At 37.9% G+C, this 22,376-nt stretch overlaps 1 protein-coding gene across 8 annotated transcripts in view; it reads left to right on the forward strand.

The window, feature by feature from the left end:
- Window positions 1-22,376, forward strand: part of MECOM (MDS1 and EVI1 complex locus) — a 591,080-nt gene that overhangs the window by 430,080 nt on the left and 138,624 nt on the right. The window lies entirely within an intron of this gene.

Here is a 22,376-nt window from a genome sequence, read left to right on the forward strand (position 1 = left end):
GCTGGGAACTACCAGATGGAGAAGGCTATGCTACATGGATTATAAGTTTTTCCCTCGCCTCTTACTGATGTCTTAAGTTGAACATGTTCCATCTGTCCACTCTCAATAATGAATGGCGACCTTTTTATTGTAAAGGTAACAAATCCCATATAGGATAAATTAATTCAAGCATATAATGAAATGTGCAAGACTCAGTGCTCTGTAGTGTGTAGATTTTGAGGATTATGTGGGGAAGTGTGAAAATCCAATATAATTTCTAGAGCACAGAGTATTTCTACTTGGAGAAGGCATGAAAAAATTCTCTTCCAAGACCTCAATTTTGTTCTCATTAAAATCTGAGTTGTAGGAATGGGTTGTAGGAATTGTCTGAATCTATCTTTTAATTATTAGTTCTATGAAAGTGGCCATTTAAAACGAATTAATTTCCTATCACCCACAGTGAGTTAGTTTCCTATCACCCTAATAAATAATCGAAGAGCACTAAGACACCTTTCTTTTGTGTTGACTACTGTCTTAATCCAGCTTGTCCAATGTAATCAATATAATAAAAGGCTAATATACAAATAGACCGAACAGCGAAACAACCGAATAACCGGTCACTATGATGTGCACTGACCACCAGGGGGCGTGCGTGGAACATGGCGGGCGTCAGCCACGGCAAGATGGTTGAGCAGGTGAACGGAGGGGGGGTACCAGACCAAGGCAGGGCGACAGTTGCTGTCATCAGGGCGAGCCTCTGGTAGTTACTGAAAATTCTTTGCTCTTGTGCACCATGGGCCTGCCTGGTGCTTGCACCTGCTGCTGGCACCAGCCATGCTTGCACCTGCTGCTGGCGCTGGCCCCAATTGCTCTGTGCCATCAGGGGGCACAAGTGGGACTGGCACCATGTGTGGGAGCTATGGCAGTGGGAGTGGGGCTGCCGGCAGAGAGGGGACCGGGGGCCAGGCAGGAGGGGCCAGGCAGGGGCACAGAGGATGGGCCAAGACCCGCTCCTGTGCCCACCACAGCCTCAGGGCCCACAGTTACTTTCAAGGTGCACGAATTCATGCACTGAGCCCCTGGTATATAGATAATGTTTTAACATTTCTTTATTCGTAGCTTTGGTCTTCTGGAGCCTAACTCCTCTGGTTTGAATTTTTTCTTCTGTCTTGTGGCAAAGATGGTGGCTTTTCTACATTCAACCCCCACAGTGGCTGTTCTGTTGCTTTTTACATATTTCATTATTGATGATATTATTATTAATAATAATACCTAAACTCTATAATAATAACAACAGCTATTAGTTAATTTTTGCATATTTTAAATTATTTTGGTGGGACTAAACCTTTATTCTGTCTCTTATTAAATGGGTACCCCAAACACTTCCAATGGAAAACCAATAAAGGAGTCATACGATTCTTTTGGTGTTTAAGCAGGATTAAAATTTAAGCAGCTATTTTTAAAGCTGTGTGTGTGTGTGTGTGTGTGTGTGTGTGTGTGTGTGTTTTGGGGGGATGTATATATCAACTATTTATGGCAACAGGCTTTGAAATGCTAACTTTTTTAAATAGCTTAAGACCCTTGGTTTTAATTTTTGATGTGACAATCTTTGGTTTCTGTGATTTTTTTTTTTTTGTCTCTCTTAAAACTGGAATTGGAAGTTACTCTTTCTTTGCTTATAGATAATTAAAACCGACCAAACTTGTTAAAGTCAAAACCAACAATGCCATGCTTTATTACACACTACTGTGTTTGGTCACAGACTCTAGAAGATTCCGCAAAGGGCACAATTTATGCAGCGGCATGTCAGAAACTTAATGTTGTGATTTTCCTCTTCCTAATGGAGAATTAAGAATCTAAGGGGCCTGGGTTGTTCACATGGATGGAATCCCTACGGCTTGGGTGCAGAGGTCTCGCAAAAATTTAGTAAGTGAGAAGGAGAACAAAGATTCTTAGTTGGAGGGGGAAAAATTGGATCGCCTGTGGCTGAGAAGCTGAGGGGGACAGGTAGGCACAGTGGGGTGCAGGATAATGAGGCACATGGCAAATGTGATGCACAGATGTTAAGCCAACTGTAGCTCCGGCTCCCAAAGTTGTGCATGCCACAGCACCATGCCTTGGGGCTATGTCTACACCAGAACATTTGGAGCAGTAAACGACGGCAACATTAGGTTCAAATTAATCTATTACTCCAGAGCTGTGAAATGTTGGTTGCTTGTTTCAGAATTACATTGCCTGTGGGTGAAATGTTTTAGGTAGATTTTAATGCAAGCTCATGGCTTGCTGAGGAGATTAAGAGGAGAAAGGGAAATTAGAACAGTTAGGAGAGTCGTGGAGGGGCACATTTCTGGTTAAAGTATATGAAAAAGTATTACATATTTCACGGGCAGGTCTGGTCTCCTGTTGGCCACCTGCTGGGACTGAAATATCCCACATCATAATGAAGGCAGGTTTGCAGAAGCCTTGTAAATACTTGAGCCCTGCAATTGAAGAAGGCAGACAAAGGCGGCTTTGGGGTCTCCTGGAGACTTTTGAGGGCTAGACCTGTCAGGCGGGTGCTCCAAATGAATTTGGTAATTTATTATTCTGCACTTGTTAAGTGGAACATGTAAAATTTTGCATTTAGGTTTTTGCCCTTATGAGTTTAAGTAAACTCCTCAGTAACAGGTAGCCTTGTGACTTTTCAGAGTACGTTACAGAGTGCTCTGGTCCCCCACCCACTCCTCTTATGCCTTCACTGATATTGGCAGGTCCGTTTTCACAAACCTGTGTGGGACTCCAGCCCTCCTTTTTTCCCAAAGTAGAAAAACTGAACCTTGAAATAACCTGGATATATTTTTTTTGGTCAATTAAATAGAGTTTATTCAATCAGAGGGGGAAAAAACTGTTTAGAAGTATCTATAAAGAATTTTTTTTACAATATTGTAGTTTTTCTTATAAAAACACTTAATTGAAATGCCTAAGAGCTGCCCAGCACAAAAGTCAATAAAAACCCTAGAATAGAGTTTATAGGGGTTGTCTATGTACATAATTAAATCCTTCAGGCACTTTAAAACTCTGCAAAATAAATGGTTATGCAAGAATAGCCTGCTGAGAGAAGAAATGCTTGTATCAGCTTTAACCAGCTGCCCTGTGTTCCATGTTTCTGGGTCGGAATGAGAAAGCTATTAGACACTGGAAGACTGCAAGCCACATACAAATCATCTTTGTTCCTGACACTTGGGGGAGTACTTTATAGTGGCTGTCAAGACCAATACAAAACATGGTTTGTGCCGGAAAAAAGTCAAGTGCCATTATTTAGGAAGAAGATGTTAGGAATCCAAATAACTGAACAACATCCAGGATCTTCATTGAGTTTAGCTGCTATAGAGGCAGATTTATTATGGGGGTCTGACTTAAGTAAATTAACATGTAGGTTTGCATTCTGGATTTGATGGAATCACACAGGTTAATTACTTGCGATGATCTATGCTGGACTAGGAGTAAAAGGGGAGAACTGTGTTTAGATTTAATTTCACCATTCTTTAGGGAATACTGTGGAAGGGATGGGATTATTATGGGGTGGGGGCAAAGGAAGGAGTGCTAAGAGGGAAAAAAAAAGAAAGGGGAAGAAAAGAAACCAGTCTAATGAATGTAACCAATAGAAAAATTGTAGGTTTGTTTCTCTCCCTGGCCCTCAAAGTTATGATAAATGATAGCACAAGGAAAAGATAACCTACCATGAGAGTAGGATCACCAAGGCCAAATACTAAAACTCCCAGCTGACTGGCCCATACACTGCAGCCTCTGTTCATGTTTATTTTTTCTGCTCACTCTTGGTTTCGTCAATCAGTATGATAGACGATAAGTCCTGACTAGAGCAGCCCGCGTCCTGCTCTCTCACGGTGGGTAGCATGTTGTGGTTGGCGCCGAGCAGTCGGAGGATCGCCCGCATCAGGAGCAGCGAGGGGATGAGGTTCCGAGCAGTCTTCCAGCAGCCGGCTCCTTGGAGAATAGCAGGCAGGAGTGTTATCAGCCCAGAGCGGAGTTGCCAAGAAACTGACCACACATTAGTAGCTTTGTTTGGGTAGAGTCTAAGGGGGCTGTAGCTCACCGACTTGAGACACTTTCTGTTAAATCATCCCTGGCTTTAAGTGTTAAAAGAAAGCTTGTTCACAAAGAAACCATGGCTGATTGCCGCAGGCAGTCCTATGACAGGGATCCTAAGTGAGGGATTTGGGGAGTTACTGTGCAGGGGTGCAAATGGACATCAATTAAGACAGAAAAGAAAAAGGAAGACGACTCCTTCCTTGGGTCTGCCAGTGACTTCCAAATAAACTATCTCCTAATGTGCAAAATGACATTAAAAACGTCTTTAAAAGAAATCTGTGTACACAATGGGGAGCTTTAGTTAGCTGGTGACATATGAAACACTGCTCAGTTAGCCAACAGCTCATCAGATAAATGGAATTTCCTGAATGCTATTCACAGATCCCTAATGTTGTTTATCTATTCTCTCAGCGCTAATACTTTTTTACATGGCTTTCTAGAAGAAGATCTTTATTTCACACATCGGAAACTTAACAGAAAAAAAATTTTAGTATCACTAATTTTTTTTAAATAGTCACTTTGTAGAAACTCAGGGATTGTTAAAAAGTCCAGAATGTCCTGACTTGATTCACTGAAGTAGCCCAAGTGAAATTCTTTTGATATCTTGTGATGCAACATTGGTCAAACATTTCCTGGTCAACATTTTTTTCCTTAGGTATTAGTGGTGCTTTTCCCAAGAGCAAATGCTTTGGAGATCAGGGGCTCTCTACTCTTGTGAGAAACTTCTAATAACTGATCAGCACACCTTCACCCAAAGTAATGCTTCTTGATAGATAGAGTGAGGCAAACTTGACAATTCTCTTTGTGTAGATAATTTTTATCCCTTTTAAAAATTACACTGATGTGTTCAGGAATGTTTCCCCTTACCTTAAGGTACAGTCCATACACAAAATGAATACTTTCTGATTATAATTCTTTATATACCTGGTGGTATTACTTCTAACTGCTGATGTATGTTAAGGTGAAACTTAACACTGGAATATTAGTTTTATTTCAGTTAATTATGTTACTAAGAGCTCATGAACCCGAAGATTTAGGGTTGGTCTGTTTCTAGTTATCCTGCCAAGTTTTTTACTTGATGGAGGGGGTCTGTTTCATTCTACTTGGCCTCTCCACCTTTGTAACCCCTGGTTTCCTCTTTTCCTGAATCACAAGTTTACGTTCTCCCCTTCTGTGAGAAGATTGAACGCTTGTTCAACTCCGAAATGACTATGGTCACAAAATATCAACAGTGGTTTTTAATAGATCTTTGCCTATCAAAATATTGTTGTTGAATAATAGGCTAAAGGTAGTTGTGGCTGCTGATAGGAAGGAATCTGACTATTAATAAAAAGCAGACAAGGGTCTTGAAACAGTACTTCCACTGTTACAATTTAGACACTTTATATTACTTTATTTAGTGCAACACCTGCAGCTACTCACATTGCTGGTGGCTGAAATAATCCAGGTCCACACTGAGAGAGTATGACAATTTCATTGTGCTATTTGTGCTTACTGTTTAAGCCTTTCTCACAGGAAAAAGCATTAGGTAAGTGTACAGTAGAGAATAAAAAGGGAGATTTGGGCTCATCTGTTCCCCTTAAATCTGTCTAGTAAAATTTCCCTTTGTAATTAGTATTTGACTCCTTTCCTACCACTGGCTGGCACCTGGAGGTGGGTAGTGGCACAAACTGGCACTTATTGAAGTTTTTGTCAATTGTCCCCACATCTCATGGTTTTATGGATTGTGCCCCCTTCATTCGGAGCCTTAGAAAGAGTACATACTTCCTAAGATCTACTTCTGCAGATGCTGTAATAGGTTTCGGATGGAAGATGTTTGGGATCTCAACAGGACAAAGAGGGTGCCTCATTTTAAGGCAATAATAACAAGTCATTATTCATCTTTAATTGACAACTTAATTTAGATTTCAGATGGGTCCCTTTTAGCGATGTGCTAGTTTAATTTTGACCCAAAATGCTGATAATTATGAACCCACAGGCATAGTCTATAAAATGTTCATGTTAAGCAAATTTCTGCTTTGGGCATAAAGATGGTGGTGATAGTAGTGACGGGGCAGTAGGCTGAAACCAAGCCAGAGGTCATTTATTCCTCATCGATGTTGAAACAGCTCAGAGTTCAGGGGGATTCATACCCTTTTGACTTTAATTGCTCTGGGCCCACTGAGGCAAAGCAATGGTGCTCTATTTGTTTGGGGTCAGAGAGGCAGTCACAAAGGCCTTCAGTATACTTTCAAACATTTGGGGGAGATAAACAGTTTTCAGGCACTATACAATAAGAAAGCTAGTTTCTAGATAGTTGTCTAATTTCCTAAACCATGCTTGCAGAAGTTTATTTGGTTATTGAAACATTAAGCTTAACCAGTCATGTTCTTTCTACTTTATGAAAATGTAGACAGGAAATTATCAGCAAATTGCTCGTTTAGAATTAAAGACAGGAAATGAACTTCAGCAGTTGAATTCTTGTAGTAAAAAGCTCCTACCTACCTAAAGCATAAGTTAAAACTAGCAAATCTTGCTTTTCTTTTAAGTCAGGGCTTTGTTACATCAACACAATAGATTTAGATACTCTGTCATTTTTCTCCTCAAAATTTCCATATTGCTCTTTACAGAATCCACAACTGTTTCTGTTATTAATTTCCCAGTAATTCTTTACATATAGTTGGTGTTTCTATTATTTACTTCTTTGGAAAAATACCATTTATTGGATTACATTAATAGATTAATTAAGGTAGAATATGACTCGGAAATAGTACGTTTGCTAATTTATTTATTAGGGCATAAAAATTTTGAACATCTCCTTAAGTTTCCATTTCAGTTTTTATCTGAAATTCTAGAACTTCTTATTGAAATACTGATTATAATATATTTTAGTTATATTCATAAATAGTTAATAGTTTTCCCTCAAGGTGAACTTTTGGAGCTATTCCTTTTGATAGTTATTACTTAGATTTTATTCTCTATATATTATAGTTAGTTATGACCAATATATCAGTGGTATCTACAAAATAATTCCTGTACTTAATTTTCTTTTATATTTTTGTTTTGCCATTTTTATTTCTCTATATACTTTGAGTACTCTATATTCTTTAAAGTTTCCCTTATTGGTATTAAATTATTTAAATAAACCACAGGCATAATTCTTCTCCAACAAAATGATTTGTACCATGTCTGACTATTTTGATTACCTTTAAGGAAAAATGAACTGCTTTGGATTAAACAAGAAAGAACCTCAAACTTTAGCCAAACTTTGAACCATTTACTCAACTTAGCTTGAGGAAGTTAGAAAATTCTGGTTTGGTGATTAGTTTAAATTTTACTTTTACAGCAACTCACATTTCTTAACATTTCTTTCAGCATTTTGGGACCCATAAAAGGTGAGAATTATTCTACATTCTAAAAAACTTATTATTAATCTATTATTATAGATTATTATTACATATATGTTATTGTAAAGATATAATATATTCAAATACAATTTAAATAAGCATGAGACATTCTTGGTATGTATTTGGTGTTAAATTTTATAGGGTCAGTCATATTACATTTTGGCATACCTGAGTTTTATAATCTTTTGTTAAATCATGGATGTTAATATTTATAGATGTTATTCTACCACCATTTTGAAGTGAGACTCACTTGTTTCTTTTTTAGTATGCAAACTGAAATTTCCTTAATTGGATTCTATAGAAGATCTTATTTAAGAGAAAGTTGACTTTCTATTCAGACTTGCTTTATTGGGTCAGCTTTAGGTCTTAAGCACATTTTTTGTTACAAAGTCCAGGGGATATTCTACTAAAATTTTGAAAGATATTGCCTCCAAATTGTTTTATTTAGTAATTACTAGTATTTTGTTCAGTGGTACCTTTTGACTGTTTTTTTTGTTTTTGTTTTTGTTTTGATGTTTCTGTTTGGGTTTTCCTTATAGTTATCTGAAGTAAGTTTTAGCTGGAATATGCCTAAGTGTACAATTTTTGTGGTCATTTCAGGTAGCAAAGCATTAAAATTGATATTCTCTACTGTTTTATAACTCTTTTCAGATCACTGTGAATCTAAATCTAGTTTCCTAATGCTATATATGAATCTAAACATCTAATGAAAGAAGCATGACTATATTCTAATTAGCAAGAGGTATAGCAAATCTTAAATTCATACAAGAGAACAGTTGAGGATAATTATCAGCATTTATTAATTTGAGAGATTTTTTATGAAGTTTTGTTTTTGTAGGAAAAAATACCTTAGTGGTAGATTAATAGAAGTAAAATAGGATGCCAATATTGAAAAGCCCAGGATAAATGTCAAAGGATGCTGGACTTTCAAAAACATGGGTGAACTATATAACTTTAAAATTAACCAGTAAGATTTATTTTAGACTTCTGCTCTGTGTAATTATGTGAAGTGATGTTTAGGGAGGACACTTGCATTTATGGTTGACATTCTTTTGTTTGTTCAACAAATATTCAACAACCAGAAAGTACCAGGTATTCTTTTTGTAATGGGGACTCAGTACTTTAGCAGACAAATTTCTTGTCCTCATAAAACTTATATTCTAGTGAGAAGAGACAGATGGCGTATCAATAAAGATTATTTTGGATGGTGATTAGTGGTACAAAGATAATAAAACAGTATTATGCAGAATGAGGGATAAAGGATGGCCAAATACCACTTACAATATACCCAATTTTATGTTGAATATTATAATGAGGTACGCATTCTTTACCCGGGTAAAATCTTTTGGTACTTGAGATGGCAATAGCTCTGAATCCTATGCATGAATAATTCAATAGTACATTAAAGATATTTCATTTTTAACTGGAGTAATTAGGTTTTTTCTAAAATGTGGCTAGACCAGAGAAATATTCTCATAGAAGCTAATTCTGAGCCTTTTGCTTTTAGTTTTACTGTTGTGGAATATTTTATGACTATGTGTCATAGTCATTTCTTAAAAAGTTATTTTGTCCTATTTACATATCATCCTGGTGGCTATTACATTGCTTAAGTCTTAAAGCATTTGGTTCTATGTTTCATCTCCTCAGACTTAATTCAGGAGGATCTTCATCCAGATGTTTTGTTTATTTGTTCCCCAATTATATGTATGAGATTTCAGAATTTATGAGATCACAGGTCAAGTGAAAGGTCACAGTTGAGAGGTCAAGTGAGAAGCTAAAATTTGCAAAACCAAAGAAATGACAGGACAGTACCAAATGAAAGGTCAAAAGTCAAGTGACAGACTTAGTGTGGATGAAAGCAAGTGGTCTGTTTGCTGAACGTCTGGGCATAGTGAAGTGTCTCAGTATTCTTGCAGACAAAGTCAAAGCTTCTTAACCTTAGAATTCACAATTAATAATCACGTGCCACTTGTTATTATACAAGGAAATGCTATTAATTTATAGAGAAAAGCACCATTAAATAAAGCAAAAACAGTTTTTCATTAATTGATTATCATCCATCAGGGTTATCTTTTTCCTATAATAGCTCTTCAAGAAACACATAGAACACCCACATTTGGGAAATTCTGAATAGATTTTTCTTTTTGTCAGATGTAGGAAATATATACACAAAACATAGATGTGAAAAGACTTACTTAAAACCAGTCTAAGAATGGATTACTTCTTTCATAGATTTCAGATGGATACTCCCATGCTGTTTTATTTCTCCACTTATTTCTTTATTTATCTAGTCACTCATTTGTTTAACAAATATTAATTAAAAACAAGTCATCATTGGTTAGTTATATTGCATCACTCTAAGAAAAAGTTAACCTGTGAGATAAAGTTTCTGTTCGAAATGTCATGGCTGGGCAGCATTTTCAAGGTTTATTTACTTGCTCAAAATTTCTCGATAGTATTTTTTTTTTTTAGCGAAATGATTTGATCCAGAGACCTGTGAGTGAGAGCAAATTTTTGCATTTGGGAGAAATAAGAATGAAGATAGAAATGATCTCTGTTTTATATGACTATTATGATACATATTATTGCTATTGTATTAATTCCTTTGTCCTTTCATTAAAGAAAATTAGGTTTTTCCTCTGCCCTGACAACAGAAACATGACAGTCTGTAGTTCTAATTTAGATACCATTGGTCCATAGTACCTATCACTTTATTTTTGAGTAGACACCATTAATACACTTGGGAGGAGTGTGTGTGTGTGTGTGAATTTGTCATTAACAATAAATGGTTCTTTTGGGTTTAGGGGCAGTTTGTCAATGATTTGTTTTATGGGTTATATAAAGTGACCATTCTTCAAAAGCTAAGTATTTAAGGGAAGTCTCTTTCCATATTCTATAAACAGCCACACTTTATAACAAACTCAAAAAATGAATTAATATATTAGGGACTCCTAGTTGTAAAACTAAATTTACTAAAAGAGAATTTGCTTTGTCTGGATCCCCGTGTTTTCTGCTGATAGAGCACATTAGATTGGTACCTTATTTACAGGTAAAAAATCTCATTGATAATAATAGAAGTTAGTGGAAAGTGAATAAGAGTTTAGTTTCTCTGAAACTATAAAATCGGGCTTTAAATCATAACATAAGTACTATCATTGTCCAAAAGCAGTGTTTATTTTTCCTACGTTTTGCCTTTCATATCACTGTCATAAATTTTTTTTAATACATACTTTGAAAAGTTAAGGGCAAGCCCTGAAGGGTGAAATATTGCAAACCAATTAAAAACAACTGAAGTGAGATTCTAAAATACAGGAGTTTTCCAACTCATGAACAATATTTAGAGAGCTGGTTAATTTTAATTCCTCTGGGAACCATAAGTCTGGGCATTAATAGGCTTAGAGTGATAAAAACAGCCATATACTATGCACATATAGTTGGTATTGTCAAAAAAGAAGCAATTAGTGGCAAAGAAAGCATAAGTATGTACACATATGGTGAGCAGGTTGAAATGTGAAATACAGCCAGGAATAGGAACCAATGACAAAAAAAGGAGTGGAAGCTGGGCTACTGTTTTAACTTCTCACACAATGGCAAGTAAATGATTTGCACACAAACAGATCAAGTTAATGTTTGCAAATACTGAAAGGACTTTTAATATGCTTCTTGGAAACGATTTTAACCAATTAAGAATCTGCAGTACATGGTTTTCTTTTATTTCCTTCTTTTAACTTTTTCATTTTTGCTTTTTTTTACTTGTTTTTCTTTTCCCCCTTTTTTCCCCTCCTAAATTGCTTTTATATGCCTTATCTCTAGTCTTCCTCCTTTCTCTTCCAATCATTTCCTTGATGACATAATTGACTAAATGGATAGTTTAATTCAATTTGCGTAACTTAAAGTACTGAAGAATCTTGATGGAATCTAAAATGCTGATTTTTCTCAACCAAAAGAAGGCAGCAGAGCAAATAGTTTGATATCTTTCTCAGCAGTTGTTGTTGGATGGCACGGAGTACCTCTTCGGGGAATCTTAAAGGTACAGTTTCACAGGCCCCAGTCTATTGTTAGGGCCTGTGTGTCAACCCCCCAAATCTGGCTCATCTTTTTCTTTGAGGAAAATTGTACATTTTTATAGAAAATTGACACGAAGGGACGCATCTATATTTTAGTTTTTAAAAGTTATACAGCTATCGCTATAAAACGTAACAGGCAGGTTATAACCTTATCTACTATGTTGGAGATTTTGTGTCACTTTCAAGAGAAATAAGTGGATGTGAAAGGGAAATACATTTTAAAATCTGATAACCAGCAACACATATTTCACTCCTCCAGAGTCAGGAAGTTGGGGGACATGTGCAGGTTCATTTCCAGCATGCAAACTGTATTCCTGTGACTAAGTTAGGTGCAGATGCACTTTACAATGGAAGGCACTGTAGTATGGAACAAATAGGAACAATTTTCAGTATTATTCTCCATCTCAACCCTGTTTATTTTGGCTATGAGTCCTTTTTGGGATGTCATCTTTCCCAAAACCCAATTGCTAAAAGCTGGTTTCACTGGCAGAGAAATAAAAAAGACAGTCGAGTGAGGTTTCGAGAGCACTGCAATTAGTTCTGTGTGTATGGAACTGCTTATCTGCCCACAACTGGGTCTGAGGAAACTCTGCTTAGTATTTATTAGGAGTTGAATTTATATGAGAAAAAAACAGATGCTCAATTTTGCTACCTTTCCTTTTAAAGTTTAATGTGCTGTAAAATACAAGGATCTGTACAATTAAGAAGAAGGTGTGTTACCCTTTAACGTGTGCCAAATGCCTCCCGCCTCCCTTTTCGGCAGAGGCCCTCCTGTTTCTGCAAAGTACCCAATAATAAGCCCATCCCCAGATGAGATTCTCCATACCATATGCCCCCGGTGGCCATAGTTTTAGGCAAAATAGCCCTAAGAGTAATTAAATGTCATAGCTGGAATCATGTTCTGTATTCTCCAGTGTGGGTCCAGGATTGAGCACTGTGTTGGCGACCCAGGTACTTATAAAGAGAATCTTTCAAAGGCAGCTCCAGGGTGCCCCACAATCATTGAAACATAGGAAAGCCAGTATCAGACGTCAGTATCTTTCGTTTGGATTTGAAAACAGGAAATGACTTGGCATTTCTAATCTTGACTGGGAGACAGGCCCTGACTCCACAATTACAGAGCATAATTACTCCAAGCTCAGCCTAGAAGAACCCCCAACTGCTTGCTGAGGACCTGCCAGGAAACTGACCTGGGTGAATGGTCTGGAAGAGAACATGAGGTGACAAGAGGCTGAGATGCCATTTTCACGTAAATCTACATGAAAGGGCTGCTTAGAAAGGTAGAGGTTGTTAAAATCAGCTTGGCACAGGGACATACTACAGTCTAAGCTGAGAAAAAACTGGCAACATGCAGTGTTTGGGGCCTGAGTCAAATATTCATTGAAGCTTTGAATAGTGTGGTTAAAAAAAAAAAAAACCTTTTCAAGAATTTTATTTTTAAAAATTCTCATTTCCAAACCACACCACAAACATAGTTGAGAACGATGTATAGACATGTATATGTTTTCAAAATGGTTACTGGATGTCCATGTAAAATGGAGCCATAGTCCCTTACGCTCCCTCTGCGACTCATTTTCTCCTGTAAATATATTACTCTCTGTTGATGTGTCTGATGTTACTGTCTCCAAATTCACAGCTCACTGTGATTCCTATGCCAGTTGCAATACATAAGTTCTTTGAAGCTTTCCCTTTCTTTTTAAAGATCAACCTTTCAGCTATTAAGTTGGCTCCTAACAAAAGCTTTTGTTGTGGTTTGTTCATATCATGCTTGGAAGGACAGCAAATAATAGGTTACAGTAGTGGAGCTGGAACATTTCAAAATACATGATTCTTGTGTCCAACTTGTTTTTCACTTTTGTTGTAGAATGGCCTCAAAATGGCAATTTTTGGTATGGTCTCATAGAAAGCCCATCAGGGTTTGGAATAACTCAAAAAGGTGAATTCAAGATAAAAATGAGAAACTCACAGAACCCTGGAACTGAATTTATTCTCATTTGACTGGAGAAGAGGAAAACCTTTGTTGTCTCATATAAGTTCTAGCTGCACTGGACAATCATTTTGACCTAATAAAGGCAAAGCCCCTGTTACTTAATTTTGGGACACAGTCCAAACTGGACCAAGTATATAGGATACAGTCACATACTTGCATATTATTTCATAAAGCAACCAATTAAAAAAAATTGAGAACTTGCTCTAAGGCAGTGGTTCTCAACCTTTCTAATGCCGCGACCCTTTAATACAGTTTGTCATGTTGTGGTGACCCCCAACCATAGAATGATTTTCGTTGCTACTTCATAACTGTAATTTTGCTACTGTTATGAATCGTAATGTAAATATCTGTGTTTTTCGATGGTCTTAGGCTCTACAGCAGCGGTTCTCAACCTGTGGGTCGTGACCATCAGAAAACATAGATATTTGCATTATGACTCATTAACAGTAGCAAAATTACAGTTATGAAGTAGCAAGGAAAATAATTTTATGGTTGGGGGTCACCACAACATGAGGAACTGTATTAAAGGGTCGCGGCATTAGAAAGGTTGAGAACCACTGCTCTAAGGCATATCCAAATTTTTTCCCTGGCCATGAGACCATACATGACTTGTCTTTTACCTCCTGAACTCCCCTTCACTTACTTCATGTCCTTCAGCCACCCTGACTTCCTTTCTGCTCCTCAAAGATTTCTCTTTCTGGGCGTTCTTCCCAACTTTTTATGTGGAAGACTTATTCTTATCCTTCAGGTCTGGGCTCAAATATCACTTCCTCAGTGGGGAAACTTCTCGGGCCACAGCTGTCTAAAGGTTCCTACTTCTGTTTCTCCTAATCTCATCATCTTGTTTGTTTTATTTCCTTCATGGCACTTCTCAGGGACCATAAGTATCTTAGTTATTAATTAACTAATTATTAATTAGGTATTAGTTTCACCCAGTCCATTGTGAAAGTGAGCAAAGATTGGCTATCACAATGATCAAGTAGGACATAAAACTGACCTAGGCCTGGGGTAAAAGTTAGACTATAGACCCTAAAAGATAAAAGCCCTACTTTCTCTTTCCAGCAAAACCCTCGAGGCTAAACCAACTAGTCCTTGTTGTTGTCGGTTTTCAGAGCAGAATTTATCCATCCTCTAAAGAGCTGAATGTGAACTGGGGTTCTGAGAAGAAACGTTAATGTAGAGACTGATAGATAATAGATGTTCATTAAATATCTTTTGAATGATTCAATTAAAAAATGAGGAATTAAGTAGTAATGAATTGGTATCTTGGACATCCACCCAAATTTCCTTTAGGAAGACTGGTCTATTTATAACATCCTCCATGAAAACAACCTTTAACCTGGTTTCCCAAAGAAAAGCTGATGGTCCTCTGTGTGCAATGAAGTGCAGTCACTGTATTGTCCTATTATCAAGGAGGCAAGATGCTTCCTATCCCATCTATCTCAAGAAAGGAAAAAACTGGTACACTTGATTAAGGGAGCCTGCAAGACAGAACATTTTTTTCTCTTCGGTACTAAAAGAGAACATTCAGAGAAGGGCCAGGATGGCAGAATTAAGTGACAAAAGTCTGGCCTTGAGGGAAATAAGGTGACTATGTGAGTAGTGGCTTCTGAGAAGACATAGCTGCTTCAAGACACCACAGAAATTTTCTGTAAAATGATAGCTAAATTCAAAAAGACCATGTGCATATTCGAGTATAACCTAGCAAGCCCCTTAGAGTAAATGCTTCTTTGACAGAAACTGCGTTGGAGTAGAAGAAGACGACTCAAAAATGTAATTAGACTGAGCTTTTTGGAAGTTTTTAATCTTTTATTTGGACTTTGCTTAGTTTTAGGGTATTTAATCATGTTTCCCAAATATGTTTGACCCACATTAGATTACGATAGAAAAAGAATTCATAGCTGAAGAAATAGAGAATCCATACAACTGATTAGAAAATAGTCTTACATAAGATTTAAAGCACAACAGTCCTGGTTGTAGAGGCTGCTGAGATATAGAGATCTCGCACTCATGGGTGCTGTCTCCAGGCATAATCAGCCATGCCACTGGGCGGCCCAGGTGCCAATAATGACCTGCAGGAGGGGAGCAGAAGCTATGGACAGTGATAGAAATAGTATCCACATCCATAACCCAGGCCCTGGTCAGCTCAGGTGGCTGCTTTCACCCTCGCCTAATTCCCTATCTGGTGACCACCACTGACTTGGGACAGTACCTGCCTCTTCTCTGGGGACCCAGGTTTAAGCCTCTCCAGTGGCTGGAAACTTGATCAGAAGGCCAACCAGGATGTGTCATGCCCAGTTAGAGAATATCATTTCTGGAGCTTTGGTTTCAGAGTTTTTTGTTAGGGTGCTATTGTGGCTTCTTTGGGGTCTACTGACTGCCTCTCCACCTATCTGCTTGGGTGGATGGCACTTTCTACCTAGACATGTCATATTCCCAGTGGCCTAAGGAAGGTCCTCATTTCCCATATAAGGGATCGGTGATATGGCAGTTTCTTTCATAGGCAGAGCATATTTTTATGGAGCGCTTCCAGCAGATTTTACTATAAGTAAACGGGACATTGACGAGAAAGCCAGAACCAACGTTTCCAAGCCAGTGCAGTTAACACTCACATATATGTGGGTGTGAAAACCTTGGGCTATATAATCAGCATGTATTCTATCCAGTGATTTTGTTTTATTTTAATTAAAAAAAAAACATTGAATAGCTTCTTCACTATGTCCAATGTTATCACACCCAATGAGCCAAAATATTAGTGCATAGTGTGAGCTCCAAGAGTGGTCCAGTTTGGGATTTAAAAGGTGCATTTGAGCTAAGAGCGTAAACTACCATAAACTTTTAAAACTGCAGACTATTGTATCCTTCTAACTCCACAGCAACTCTGTCCAATGCTGTCCAACTTGGCCATAAAAACAAAATGAAGAAAAAGCCTAAACACTTGTAGGCTCACACCAAGGATGCAGTATTTCAGCCTGACAGGATTACTCCTTGGCTGGAGTGACTTATGTTGGAAAAGGGAAGTTTGCCTGAAAATGCCTTTGAGGTTAATTGTAATGTCATTAATGTGATGCTATAATCACATCTCTGAATTTCCTTCATAAATTTCTTTTCTATTTTTATCCTCTTTTTTTTTGAATATACGACTTTCTTGAAAAAGTCTACTCTAGTCTTACAAAAATACATCCCTCTTCTTTTCAGCCTCTTGAAAACCCAGCCACTGCATAAATTATAGCTTATGAGCATGGTAATCTGTCCTCTCTTTCGTTTCAGCTCCTTTTTATTCCTTGATTGTACATCTCCCTGCACAATGAGTGACTTTAAATGATCCGATTCAAGTGGCAGCAGGTATTGCACTGAGGTTAGGGAAAACGAGTCATGTGCTAGCATTTCCATTATGACTTCCCGCTATAATATCACCCGAAATATGGCTAAACCACCATAGATAATTCTTTTTAAGAAAATCATCTGTGTAGCCAAATCTGTGGTAGATTTGCGGCACAAACTACAGTAGAGGAGGAACTCAGTTAAAACCACAGAAATTGTTCAGGAACGCTTCAAGATTGTTCTAATCAGATTGCTTCAAGTTACTTTAGCTGCTGTCAGATCTCTCTGCAGGGGACGGAAGCACAGAGGGCTAGCCACTGGGTTCTCCGGCTTTCCCAGCATTGTCTGTGCCCTTGACCTTTGAATGCATTTGTCTCAATTGTTCTTGAGCCCTGGGAGAAAGAATCTCAGATGAGAAAACAATGGTTCCCATTGGGGATACTGCTCCCAACCCATACTTTGTTTTGGGCTCATTTTCATAGCGACTGACGGAGTCCCAAATTTGGCAATGCTGCCCTCCTGCCTCCTTCTGGAAACATATCTCGAAGTGCCTTGTCATGAAATATTGTCATGTTTCTAATCTTGTTTCCTTTTCAAAACAAGCTATTTTATTCCGTGGCTTGCACAATTCTGCATCTATATCAATGATCTTTTCACTGATGTCTCCCCTCCCAACACATTTCCTGGTGAAAAGCCTGCGTCCAGCTTGCCAGTCAGGAATGGACAAACTTTTGCTCAGGTTGCTAAGAGTATAGATCTTAAAGTTCTCCTCACTCAGCTGTGCTACTTTATCATCTTGGTTGGAGTCAGAGTCTGTTCATGACATCTGTGTCCCTCTAGCCAGAAAATCAATCCCACTCTCTCAGCTGTGATACAGAGAAATGAAAACCTGCACAGAATTTCTCAATTAGAAACTTTTACCCAAGAAGGAATTTGGCAAATACACTCCTGGTAGAGGAAAAACTGGGATATTGTACCCAAACCACAAAAGATAGGATAATTTTACACATATGAATTGTGAAGTTCAGGATTCATTTATATGTGTTCTCTCCTTTTCTCTCTGTGTATATCTCATAATCAAAGTATTACAAAGGAAACTTGCATTTTGCCATTTTCAGATCATGAGAATTTTTAAAAATTTTATTGTACTACAAAAACTAGTTATTTTTCCCATTAGAAAACTATTGCTAGTATTAGAACTGTGTACCTTCTTGATTTAGTCCCTTCCCCAGTAACCCATTACCATTGGCTATTTTATAAAATAAAACAGTGAGTTTGACTAAAAAGTTCAAATTTGATTTTTCAAAGAAGGCAGCTGCAAGGCCCAAGCAGTAACTTGCCTGAGGTCACACCATAAGGAGAGTAAAGGCTGATCAGGTCCATCTCCTTTACATGTAGGGCAAGGGTTCATTCCTTTTTATAGTCTATGAGCATCTCAAATCAAATGACTTCATAGACTCCTCTATGCAGTGCCCAGTGCCATGTATACAACAAAATGAACATTTTCTTTGGGAGAGAGGGGAAGTAGAACTGCTTATAGTGCAGTTCTCAAATACTAGTGCGAGTCAGTTAAATTCCTTGCAGTCTGTAAGAACTTTATGTAATATCTCTGTGTGTGAATCCCAGAGCACTACTCTGATTCCCCTTTTAATTAGTGATCTTTGTGTATAACCCCTTGAACAACAGGAACACATCCACATTACACTTAGATATCTGAAGGAGAAAAAATAATGCAGTTTCAACCCCTATGTTACAGTGTTAGTTTTATGACCTTGGGCAAGTTACCTAAATCCTCTATTACTTGATTTCCTCATGTATAAAATGGAGAGAATAACTGTACCCCCTTCGCCCATAGTAGATGCTTGATAAATATTATCTCCACCCACACAGCCAGTGTGGAAAAATTACAGGAAAGGTGTATTTTTAAGGGTTAGAAAATAAAATGTATGCAATTCATGAAGTTTAAATAGATAAAATACTTTTTGTGTACTTAGCACAAACTGCTTTAGTCACCTTTATAAATAGATCTGGAGAAAAAGAACTGCTCTGAGAGATAATAGACCCTATGGGAAATCTCTGACCCTTAATCTTTTTTTTATCTAGGTGTAAGTATTCCCTTAGTGGGTTCATGGTTACCTGTAATCTTCATTTCACCCTCCTTGCACTTGAATTAAAAACGAAGTGTGGAGTTGGGGGTGGGGTAGAGCTGAGGGGGTAGTTAGGGGTTTGGGGAAACACAACTTGAAGAGAACAAAGAGATAATTGGCCATCTAGGGCAAGATGGAATGTGTGGTCAGAAATTGTGTTAACTTAATGAATGTATGAAAAGAAAAATGGAAGGTTACATGCTGAAATCAGGAACCCTTTGCTAATTTCCCTTCTTCTAGTTCACAGATAGTTTGGAACCATTCCCATTGTATGCTACTTATTTTCCTTACCAGTTTGTGGCCCTTCGAGCAAGGGTCTTATTCTAAGCTAACTAATATTTCACCTTTATCAGCAAGACAAGACAGTGGGATAGGGGACCCTTGGGTATGGCTCCTATTTCATTTTTAGTTTGGTGTTACAAATTTAGGAGGAGATACAGCTAAGACCACCAGCCCTTTATAAGGCAGAGCTTTTTCTCTCTATGTGCTTCAAAAACACAAGCACAAGCAATCTTCCTTTCTCTCATTTCCCCTTCTTTGCACCTGGATTAAAAATGAAGGTATTCTGTTCCCATGGGTTTGGAGATGGTGAAGTACTGGCATGTACCTGTAAGCAGAATCTCTACTTAGTTGACATTAGTTCTTAATATACAGATTGTGGGATATGTAAAGTGAAGTCCAAATATCTCTTCACTCATATATAAGATGCGTTTTGAATTTTCCCCCTTGTTTACATGTTCTTATTATATAGTTGTGTGGAACTCATGCTAAAATTCACGTACTGATACTGAATGATACTATTTCTCTCTAAAACTCCTTTTAGGGCTCTTCAAATCAATGCATTCATTAGGATTACCTATATCACTTCTGTCTTGATGTGCTTGAATACTTAAGTTCATTTAAGTTAAGCCAGTATTTAAGTATGAGAAAATCTGACCAATGTATTTAACAGACTTTGTGAATTTTTTAAAACTTGGTTTTGGAAAATACACACATACATTTTGCCAAGAACTTGCCCCTTAATGTTTAATCTTGTGGCTTTCAGGGGAAATCTAATTTGTATCCTTCGTTTATGCTCAACTCAACAGATTGTTGCACTGTTAGCCAAGTGCTGGATGGCCTTACGGCCCATGGGGCTTTTCAGGTTTTTTGGGTCTCTGTGGGCCCCATTGCCTTGCTTCTCAATCCCTGGTGGATCACAAATATCATACATTTTAAATTCAGTCCAGCTACTTTAAAATTAAGTCACACTGTAAACAATGGGCGATCTCAGTATTTTTAAGGGTTGGGGAATTATTTCTCTCCTTTCTTTCTATCCCCAGTGGCCTCAGTCCGTTTTTATTGTGAGGTTTGTTGGGGTAGAACTGAGAGAGATGACTGATGCTTAGGGTTTTCCACTGAAGTGATTGACTGGGGATAGAACTGTGCTTTTCTGTGTGTGGGTGACTGTGGCCTGTTGAATATGTTGGGCTGGGTTTTGAGAGCACTAAGACACCATGGCTTCTCCCTCTAGCTATTCAAACACAGAAACAACTCACTTATGTTTGCATTGTTGGATTACCAAGCCCAACCTGACTCTTTCTTGCCACTGTTTTTCATTTCAATGCACTCACTTCTCATCCTCATGCTCCATCACTGCTGGGCCTTTGTTTTTCCACAGACACTCCTTTGCCACTCTAGAACATAAACTGAGGTAGCAGTATTGTTGGTGCTAAGAGTTAGAGGGGAAGGAAGACTTGAAATGGTCCCTGTGGGGGCTGACATTCGCCATCTCCTCTTAAGTTATTCTCCCCCTTCACCTCTAAGCTATGTCCTGTCATGCTCCTTAGTACAGGTATCCCACCACATCCTGGATAAAAGGCCCACAGTCAGTTTCTATGGTTTGGTTTTTCCTCTGAAATATAGCATTTCTATGCCTGGGGGCAAAGACTTCCTGGCACCTAAGTAGTCTTTGTCTTTTTCTACAGGATATAAATATAAACAATATACATAGGGCATAGTAATCAAATAGAGCATTTTAAGGGCTCAGAGGAAAAGTGTACAGTTGCTGTTTTTCCTTTTTGTGAAAAGTGCTTCTGGCTTTCATACCCCAAAGCAGAAGTTCTAAGTATCCTTCAGTGTTTCCTCCCCTCACCCCCATGCCTGGAGCTTTCCTACCTACATCCCCTACCACACCCTTCATTTCTGTTGCTTTGTTTCTCTTTGCTGGGCCTCTACCCTGCTGGAGGTCCCACCTGTAGCCATAGGAGTCACCACTAATGGGTTTGAACTTGAAGGAGGATAGAATGGGCTACAGAAATTAATCAGAAGAGACGTGGTTTCTGATATAAAACATGAATGAATATAAATATATTTATTCATATAAATATATTCATTTACAAGCAATAAATATATAGTTGAACTTATACAATCTATCAAAATTTTAATTGGGAGCATTTTATCCCCAAAAGTCATATTAAACATAAGAATTTGGAATTTGGACATGAAATTTGCTGATATAGAAGCATTGATCCTTATAGCCATACTTATACCACAGAATCAGTGATTACCATATCTAGTCCCACCGTTTTATAGATGGGGAAACTGAGGCCCAGAAGGGTGAACTCATGTTCTCTGATTCCTTAGTATGCCTTGGCTTTGCATTTTCTTTTTTTTAAAAAGGTGAAAAAAATCTAATTGTTCCATGGAAGAAGGCACCGTTCATTCTTAATGGAATTTCTTTTTATTCAATTTTGCAATGTCCACAACGAGATTATAAAAGCAATAATTTGATTTAGAAATCTTTCCAGCTTCAGCAAGGTTAGTTTGTGGAGTTGTAGATAAATGACCAGAAGAAAACTTCACAAAATTAGCATTTACACTTAATCTGGCAACGAGCTATAATTTGATTGGTAAAAAATTCATTTGGTGTACCTCTGGCCCTTTGCTGCTGGATAATGAAAATTTATATCTGCGTTTCAGACATCTGGGGAGGGCCTGACAGCTTTGGGGCCGAATGAAAGATGATGTCACACTGACCCCTGTCAGCATTTCCTCACAGACTGGTTACCCAAAACCCAACAGCAGTCACACTTTTTTTTTTCCCTCTGCCAGAGCAGACTCTCATTTTATTTTGGAAGGTTAATGACACTGTAAATCTAATAGGCCATTTTAGTGCCATCATGTGGATATTAAAAAATCATGTGACCAGTCAGGGCACCATATGTGGGGTTTGCCGTTGTCTAATGGCAGGAATAAGAGGTTGTAACAAGGCATGTAGGGAAGCCAGTGTTTGGAATTAATTTCAAAACCATAGTTACCTTTAAACTAATCTGGAATCCCTGCTAATGATTATTGCTTAGCATTTCAATTAAGTTTGCTTTAATAAGTTAGATAATATTGGGTAAGGGGGGAA

Source organism: Plecotus auritus (genome assembly GCF_963455305.1).
Source record: "Plecotus auritus genome assembly, chromosome: 2".
In the NCBI taxonomy this organism is placed as follows: domain Eukaryota; kingdom Metazoa; phylum Chordata; class Mammalia; order Chiroptera; family Vespertilionidae; genus Plecotus; species Plecotus auritus.